Raw genomic sequence first — 10,587 nt, forward strand, 5'->3', positions numbered from 1 at the left:
AATTGGTTTTGATTAATCAATTATAATTCTCAAATTAGACTATGTCTATTTGTGAATTTTTCACTAAGTAAGGGCGAAATTGTGAAGAAAGAGTTTTATGGGCATATTTGTTAATTATTATACTTTGTATGGTTCAATTAATAAATATGATAAATGACAATATTATTTAATAATTATTTATAGTTATTAAATAGTTAGAATTGGCATTTAAAAGGTTGAATTAGAAAACTGGCGTTTTTGAGAAAATCAGATGCAAAAAAGATAAAACTGCAAAATTGCAAAAAGTGAGGCCCAAATCCACATTGCATGGCAAGCCACTTTTATAGGAATTATCCTCTGATATTTTCATTATTTTAATGTCAAATAATTCAAACCTAACCCTAGTGGAATGCTATAAATAGATAGTGAAGGCTTCAGGAAATTTACACTTAACTTTCACACTTTTCATTCAGAGAAAAACCTGAGCCTTCTCTCTCTATACCTAGCCGCCACCTCTCTCTCTCTCTTCTTCCTTAAGATTTCGAAATACTTAGTGATTAGAGTAGTGCCCACACACAGCAAGTGATACCTGAATCATAGTAAGGAAGATCGTGAAGAAAGACTTTCAGCAAGAAAGAGTTTCAGCACTAAAGAATCAGAGAAAGAAATCCAGGTTCAGATCTTGATAATACTCTGCGACAGAAAGGATACAAGGGTTAAAGATCTGAACGGAAGAAGTCATATTATTCCGCTGCATCCAATGTAAGGTTTACTAAACTTTATATGTGTTTATTTCATCGTTTTAGAAAGTTCATATTTAGGGTGTTAATCAACATACTTGTGAGTAGATCTAAGATCCTGGTAAAATAATTTCCAACAATTGGCCTCAGAGCCATGGTAATTGATTTTCTTGCAAGAAATTTGGACTTTAAAACGATTGTTTGATGTTTTGGATGGTATCATGTTGTATTGAGTGTTATTTGATGATTGATTGATGTTTATGAATTTTAGTGAAAAATAATTAAATATCTGTTTCTGGAATTATTTTTATTGGATAGTATGGAAAAAATTAAGCAAGTTACTTTTTTACAGAACTCAATTTCGATTTAATTTGAATTAGTTATGATTTTTTGAAGTTTCGAAAAATATCGAGATTGAGCAACAGGGACACGCGCGCGGAAATCATGCAATCTCCTCCCTGCGCCGTGTCCCCTCGCCCAAGCAACCCTATAGCGCACGCGGACGTGTATGCACAACATACCGTCCGTACAGCTCGTATTTTTTTCGTTTTTCTTCGTTTTTTCATGCTATTTCATGAATTTAAGTTCCGATTTTTTGTGTAGTTCTGTATTTATACATTTACTATTCCCAATTCAATTCTAATTATCATAATTAAATTAATTAATATTTTTTAAATTAATTCATGATATTAGTGTAATTTGAATTTGAAAAATAGTAAATATCTATCTTTTTGCTTAATTATCTATCTTATTTTTAAATTTGATTATATCTTATCTTATTTTTAAATTTAAGGTCAGATATTAAATTTTTTAAATTAATTTTTTTTTAAAATAATTTGACCTTATTTAAATTTAAAATAAGATAACTATAATCATGTAATTTTAAATAGATGTAAGATATTTTGCTAACTTTTAAATTTTGTTATTTTATTTATTTAAATTAAATCATAAAATCTGAAAAAGATATTTATTTATCTTTTTTTAATTTTTATTTATAAAATAAAATTAAATTTTTTAAAAGTAGTTAGCAAATTTTGAAATGATATTTAGGTTGGTTGAAACCTAATTTTTCAAAATTGTAGGTTTAATTTTAAATATTATTTTATTAATTTCGAAAATAATTTTTTTTTATTTAATTAATTTTTCGATATTATTTATTTAAAATTAAATAAATTCTACATCCAACTATCCAGCTAACCTTGTTGGAGGAGTATGTGTTTTTAGCTTGTTTGTAAGTTTTTTAAAACCTATTATTGCTTGATTGCAAATAGCCATGGTTAACTTGTTGACAGATCCAATGATCTGATTTTAACTCATGGCTCCCTTGGTCAAGTAAATAATTTGTAACAGGTATATTTATAATCTTCTTTCATCTGTGTATGACCTAGAAACATGATGAGATCCATCCAAACTGTGTGCCTGTGTGAGCCTATGTGTTTAATTTTATTATAGATGCATATAGGTTGTTGTTGCTAAATAAAATATCATAGTTTTTTGATAGATTTTATTTAGGCCCATTTAGTTTTTGGGCCTATTCAATTAATAACAGTTGTTCATTTTAAGGTTAAATTCCTCTCTTTTGGGCCTTGTGTGAGAGTTGGGAGCCATAGTAGTGGGTACGACATACTGAACCCAGGCCCCCCTCACATGAACCACCCCAATTGTGAAGCCCCATTTGCCTGATTTGAATAGCTGTACTAGGTTAATTAAATTAGTTTAACCTAATAAAATTGATTAGCAACATAGGTGGCGTTTGGTAACACTTTTTTAATCAGTTTTTTTATTTTTAAAAGTAGAAAAGTGAAAATATTTTTCAAAAACATGTTCTATAAAACTGTTTTTACTTTTCAATTTTATAATTAGAAATCAAAATTTTAAAAACAAAAAAAAATCACTTTTAATATTTTCTTAAAAAGTTATTTTTTCTTAATCAATCTTTTAGATTACGACCAGACCCGAACCCAAATCCCCTCCCTACGGCCCTGGCGCTAACTCAGCTTTTGACTTGAACCCGAATCCGACCCTGGACCTAGACCCGACTTAAATAAAATCAAAAAATAAAAATAAAAATGAACTTTACAGAACACACTTTTCTTTTCTGTTTTTAAAATTGAAAAAAAAAGTGGTTATAGAACGCATTTTTGTTTTTAAAAAATAATTTTTAAAAAAAACAAAAACTTTACTTTCATTTTGTGATTAAAAAATTAAAAAACAAAAGTGTTACCAAATGGCACCTTAATTAATTTCATTTATTTTGAAATTAATTTAAGAAAACCATAGTTTAAAGAATTTTATATTCTAAGCTAAACTATATGTATTTTCTTGTATTTAATTAAATATAGAATTATAACCATCTAGATTCTTTCTGAAGCTTAATTTAAATTTTTCATTAAATATTCCTATTTAAGTTGACATTTAGTTATCTCTAACTAATCAACTTAAATCTGAATATCTTTTGGATTTAAAATTTCAAAATTAAGTTGAGGAATTTTAGGAATTGGTTATTAAGATTCTTTAGATATTTTTTAAGTTGATATCTTTTCGAATATTAACTTAAAATGAAATATTTTCAAATTAAGTGGTTATACTTAATTTTAAATTTAATTAAATCTAATTTGAAAGATATTTAAGTTGATTTTTTTTAGATTCTTCTAAAACAACTTAAACAAGATATTTTTTCAAATTTTGTGGATAAGATACTTAGTCAAATAAGATATTTTCTAGATAGTTATTTTTAGACTACTTGTTATTTCTAATATTAAATAGGAAAATATTATACATTGTGAAATTAATTATATAAATAATTAATTTTGGTACAATTTATATTAAGTATATTTTTTTCCTAGTATTAAACTAGAGATTAATAATTAAGCCTTCTCTACACTTAATTATTTATTTCTTGAATTTAATACATTTAATTAAATTGAAAATTAAATATCTAAGTTGATTTTCATCATGATACTTAAATATTTCTTTTTCATGACACTTATTTAAATAGAAAATTATTTTTAGTTGAAATTTATTTTTTCAACTAAATTTAAATAATTTTCAAAATTTATTTTCTTTATTTTATTAATCAATTTTCGAAATTGCATTTCATAATGCAAGATGATTTTGAATTTATCTTGAAAAATAGATTAAGTTGTAAATTAATTATTTATTTTAATTAATTTTTGGACCAACTTAAATTAATGATTTTTTCATTAATTGATTAATTTAAAATAAATGAATTAAAATATGTTATTAGAAATTGAATTAATTAGTCAAAGGAAAATCTAGATAGGTGATATTTTTGCTTAAAGTATTTTTCTAAGTAATTATTATTTAAGTATTTCGAAAATATAAATTTTTATACTTTCTTTTTCAAAATACAATAAATATATTCTCATGAAAATTTATTTTGAGTTTCTAATTAATTTAAATTAATACAACTTAAATAATTTTCTTAATATTTATATATTAAAATTACTACTAAGATGGAAATAATTCAACTTATTTTAATCACCATCTAAGTATAATTTTATAAATATTAAATTAAATTTTAATTCTAAATTCGATATTTAATGAATATATTTTATTATAAATAATAATGAAAATACATTTTAAATAATGAGCTTTATTATTAAGATATTCGATCTCCATTGTTGGTTTTACATCGCGTTTGTTTTAGTGAGTAATCCTCCCTAATGGAGGAACGTTCATTAGCAATTTCGCACCGTTTAATCTCGAAAGATAAGTAGTTTATAAGTGTTTTATATGGTATGGATCACCCTAATGGTGGCGACCATATTTGACTTGCAAATTATGAAACAATGGTGGAAGCTCATAAGATAGAATTTCCTTGACTCTCGCCTAAACGGGACAATGCTGAATTCCAATCTTGATCGAATAAAAGGTTGCTAGAATGTTTAACATTTTAGATGAGCTGACAACTCTATTCAATGGATGGTAGCTTTGACTCTCGTCTAAACGGGACATTGATATCAGTTTGTTGAAAACCTTGGAAATTATTTAGGATTGTATGTTTTAGTATTTTCACTTGTCATCCCTACTTGCTATATGTTTAATAATTTCTGAATTGTGTATGAATTTATATTGAACCATATTATTTTCTGTTATTAAGTTGTAGTTTAATTTCGAATCTTCATTGTTGGTCTAACTTGGTTTGTTTATCTAATGAGATAAATTCCTAGTGGATTTTCACCATTAGACATACATAATAGTGTTAGATCTCGAAAGATAAATATTGTATATGCAACATCTAGTTGTTCATCAATTGATGACACCTTAGACTAGTATTTTTACAATATGAAACAAGAAGATTGTATAAATAAGATTACTTTGACTCTCGCTAATCGAACCATCATTGGATTCTTATTTATAAACGAAATTATCCTAATTCCTAGCTTATTCATTGCGAATTAGCTCAATAACATATCATTGGATGAATGGTCAATAAATCATTTAATGTCCTTCTATTTTCTTTTAAGAAATTAAACGACACTTTTGATTATATTCCTGAAATTCTATCCCAAAATGATATAAATCCTCAATCTTAAAAATCTCCTACTTGTATGGGCAAATCTGACAAAGAGTTTATATTAGTAGTGGTGGTCCAAGATAGTATTACTCATTATATTTGGTATAAATTTAAGTCTTTGACTTTAATTTTAGATTCCAAACAGAAATTTTCTTATATTTCTATTTCCAGAATACAATACAGTTACACTTTCACAAGTGTTTAATATCCATCTTCTATTAATGGATTCAAAACTGTATATTAAAGTATAGAATATGAGTTTAATATTCTGTGACCAGGATCCACTTGCACTATTCTATGAACTCATTGAAGTAACTAAACCTAAAACATAAAAAAGACACAACCACATTTTTATTAATCTATGGCATTTGTATCTTGTTCATAGTGGTTTTGAAAAGATCAATCTCTGCAAAGAGTTAATATGCCTATATCCACTGAAAGTAAGTTCATCTCATTCACAGATGGATGTACATTCAGGGGTGGATATGAGTTTTTCGTTGTATTCTTAAAACGACCACTCTAGATTATACCTTATGCAAAGAAATTTGAAATGTTTGAAAAATTTCATTAATTTCTAGCAATTGTAGAAAACCATTAAGGTAAGTGGTTAAAGATCTTGCGAACTGATAGGGGTGGAGAAATAGTTAGTAGATATGCAGTTCAAAGATCATTAATTTGATTTTTGAATTATATCCAAACTTACCTCCCCAGAAATTTCGATTTGCATATTGATGATTAGTTACTGGTCGTTGCCTAAATCCTTCTATGGTAATACAATTTCAGAATGATGTAATGGTTGTATACTTAATGTAAATCATTACTAGATTCATGGATGACCTAATCAAAATCTTAAGAAAAGCTAGAACTGTTAACCATGGTTTGCATGTTTGTTAGCTATTCTAAGTGATTAGGGGTGGACCATCCCATAGTTAATAGATAAGAAAGTATTTTTTTTAAACAAATACTACTTTTCTAAGAAAATGACTAAGTCTGAAAATAAAGTAGAAATTAAAGGAGATATTTTTCTTGATTCCAAAAGTGTTCTATCATCTTATATGACATATGATGATCCCACTGCCTCTGTTGTCTTGTCACAACATAAGAGGTTAATACCATTTAGTTTTCTTAGACATAATTCACAGTACCTTGTTGTAGTGGGAGAGTTTCTAGGAACTCACCTTCTTATGACTTGGAAGACACTAGTGATTAAAATCCATTGTGAGTTTAAACAAGTAATGGATTGTCAAGATAAGAAACTAAGAAGAAAGCCAAGAGAACTATAGTTTAATCCATTCACATGGAATAACCTAAAGTTTTCTATTACAAGGACATAAAAGGAAATTTCGTGTATAAGTCTATTCAATGGACTTAACAAGACTTCTTGTTCCTAGTATTATAGGTTTGAGTTTATCTAAACCTATGGCTTGTGGTATACCTGGTAATTACTTACTCTAATGCAAGCAACTTACTTTAGTAAGATGCTGAAGCATTTTCTTTCTAATGGCAATCTATAGAAGCTTCTCGACTTCTAGGCATAGATTTTATTTATCTAAGGAAAAGTCTCAACTATTCCAGAAAAGATAAAGCCATGAAAGAATTTCTTATATTAACAGTGAGATGTCTCAGATATGCTTTTATATGCCTTAGACAAGACACCTGCTGTTGAGTGGGAGTAATGAGTAGGTATCAGATTAATCCAGGAGAAGAACATTGGAAGACAATCAAGTAGATCTTAAGATTATGAAGAGGAACTATATGTTAGTCAATAAGGGTGTATTTAAAACTCTTAGACTACACTACATCAGATTTTGAGATTTTTTTTTGTGCTAGAAAATCTTTCTGATAAGATGGTGATTACTCTGGGGGTGGAATAGTGATTTTGGAGAAGTGTAAAAACCTATCTGAAGTCTCTAGGTCTACCAAAAAGGGACTGAATGTTAAAGTTGCAGGGAAGGTACTTATTCAGTCTAAGGAAAGTTCTATACATTTTTGGCACCATTCCAAATTGCCTTAACTACTAGTGTTAATTTCCTGATTAACCAAGAGTAGTTGCCAAAAGATATAGAATCCAGTATCCCAAAAGAGTAGACATATAGAGAGGAATTTCACATTATCAATGATTTTGTGATTAAAGGAAGAGTAATGGTGGAGAAAAGGTTGTGTTTAATTCAACCTTTCAGATCCTATTACGAGGAGTTTACTACTACTACACTTGATTTGTATATCAAGGTGTTGAGATTATTTGAAATGCACTTTTTGTTTTATATTAGTGCAAGTGGGAGTTTGTTGGGTTTTATGCCCTAAATAAAACTCATTTCAATATAATCAGATTTACTTATTAATATAGATCAGAAATAACATTTAATGTTGCATGGTTCACATGATTTATTTCATGATTAGATGTACATAATGTATGAATTCATCTGAAACCCTTTTCACATACTTGATCCTGTTTATTGTGTTGTCAACATATTGGAAAGTAAACATGACTATGTGAATAAAGTTTCCTAGATTTATCAGACACAGGGTTTTACTGATATGATAATCTACAACAGAGTTTACTTGCATTTGGAGAAATGCTATGTTCTTTCCAAAGGATTGGTTAAAGTAAAGCTCAGGTTGGATGCATGGAGTATGCATCGGAAGGGACCGATATTGAACTTTGACTTAGATTTATCAAACTTACCGTAATATCTATTCAAGTCAATATTGCCTAGTTGATCCAAGATCAAATGATCTTAATCCTGTTATGATTATGCTCGATCTCGAGAGGCTATTCGTGTTCTTTGATTTGTTAGTTAAGCCTACTTTTGGGTCATGGTGATACGTACATTTTGGGAACACGGTAGTGCAATTGAGTGGGAGCGCTAACATAAACATGGAATCTATACCTTCTATCTGGCTAATAGTAAGTAAAGGATGATCTCCTTCGAGCTTGACCAAACGAAAATAAATGGTGGAGTACTCATTTCACATAAGCTTAAATATCATTTATACGGGGTTAAGTGTTTTAAGGATTAAATACATTGTAGGGTGTAACGGTAATCTAATCCCTTTACAGTGTAGATCATTCATATAGAGGATCATTGATCAAATTAGGATTATAACAATGGATAACTAATGATTTGTTTATATGGTGGAACATATAGAGCATTCTATATACTGAGAGTGCAATTCTAAGTTATATGCGTGGATTCAACGAAGAATTAATAAGTTAGTGAATTTAGGTAATAAATTCTTGATCTGCTTATTGGAAGCTCGGTTATATAGACCCATGGTCCCCCCACTAGTTGAGATAATATTGCTTGTAAGACTCATATAATTGGTTTTGATTAATCAATTATAATTCTCAAATTAGACTATGTCTATTTGTGAATTTTTCACTAAGTAAGGGCGAAATTGTGAAGAAAGAGTTTTAGGGGCATATTTGTTAATTATGATACTTTGTATGGTTCAATTAATAAATATGATAAATGATAATATTATTTAATAATTATTTGTAGTTATTAAATAGTTAGAACTGGCATTTAAAAGGTTGAATTAGAAAACTGGCGTTTTTGAGAAAATGAGATGCAGAAAAGATAAAACTGCAAAATTGCAAAAAGTGAGGCCCAAATCCACATTGCATGGCAAGCCACTTTTATAGGAATTATCCTTTGATATTTTCATTATTTTAATGCCAAATAATTCAAACCTAACCCTAGTGGAATGTTATAAATAGATAGTGAAGGCTTTAGGAAATTTACACTTAACTTTCACACTTTTCATTCAGAGAAAAAGTTGAGCCTTCTTTCTCTATACCTAGCCGCTACCTCTCTCTCTCTCTTCTTCCTTAAGATTTCGAAATACTTAGTGATTAGAGTAGTGCCCACACACAGCAAGTGATACCTCAATCATAGTGAGGAAGATCGTGAAGAAAGATGTAACACCCTAACTAACTTAGGCGTATTACGTGATTTTTAAACGTACTGTGCAGCTCGTTGCTAATCAACGAGGTTTATGGAAAAACGTGATTAATTAAAATTTTGCTTTTTAATTAAACTTATAAAACAGTATTACAAAAGACTCGGGATCCCGATTATAAAAATATTTACAAAAAGTTTAACTGTTTAACTGTTACATAAAAATAAGGGTCGTCTAACGACCAGTTACAAAAATCAGCCTCGCTGTCCCGATGATCGTACGCTCCAGGCCTAACCGCCCCGACATGTACAATCTCATAAGCTCGCTCACGGTCCATCAGCACTAGCCTTGCCTTTACCTACACATCAACGTAGAACTGTGAGTCGACAGACTCAGTAAGAAAAGCATAATAATACTCATACATAATTCTAACTGCCGTGTCCAACACGATGCGAGTCCCGCCGCCATGTCCAACATGGTACCGAGCCACTACTGCCATGTCCAACATGGTGCGAGTTACGAACGTTCATAGGGACCCGGTACTATTGACACGTAACAACCCGATCGGCCGAACCGGTCATATACTCCGCTTGGTCATACTCCACCGTACCGACGTGTTACTATATCCTCCCGATCGGTCGAACCGGTCATACTCATTCCGCCGTCGGTCATACTCCCGGTACCAGACGGGATACGTCAATAGCACGGAACCACCAACCAAGTGTCGACTGATCGGTCAACCTGGGTCATACTCCGTCTTGGTCATACTCCAGCCTGTACCGACGTGACAGGGTTGGATGGTTCGAAGCCAACATACAACTAATGTAATCTAATAGGCTTCCTACATGCTCGCTAAACATGTAATCTACATATGCATACTGTTATACTAATCTTACCTGGATACCGAATTCGGGTGTGCTTGGTCGATGGCGAACCGAAGCCGAGCGGATTGCGGCTCCTAAACCATAAAAATCACAACGCTATGTTGACACGCTAAATCACTTCCTTGGGACTAAAACTAGGAACTAAAAGTTTCCTATCGATAAAAAGCATGGCAATACCCCTAAAAACATAAAAACGAGGAAAACTAGGGTCCCTGAATTTTCCCCAACCGGTCAAGCAAAGGTTGCCCGACCGAGAATCCTGGTTCTGAAAATTCGAACCCTCATCCGAATTCCGGATGCACAACCGAATTCCGGTTCCTCGGCAGCAACAAACCCAAATTTTCATAACTCGACCAATTCAACCCCAAATCACCTCAAACTTTCCGCACTGCTCTATACCTTCCCTAGAACATTTCTAAGGCCTCAAAACCACCCAGAAAACACATAAACAAAAATCACCATTGGAGCTCAAGCTTTGAGTTCTAAACTCAAACTTGAGCAAATCCACCTAACAAGCAATCAAACCAACTTAATTCTACAT

Source organism: Cannabis sativa, chromosome 5 (genome assembly GCF_029168945.1).
Source record: "Cannabis sativa cultivar Pink pepper isolate KNU-18-1 chromosome 5, ASM2916894v1, whole genome shotgun sequence".
In the NCBI taxonomy this organism is placed as follows: Eukaryota; Viridiplantae; Streptophyta; class Magnoliopsida; order Rosales; family Cannabaceae; genus Cannabis; species Cannabis sativa.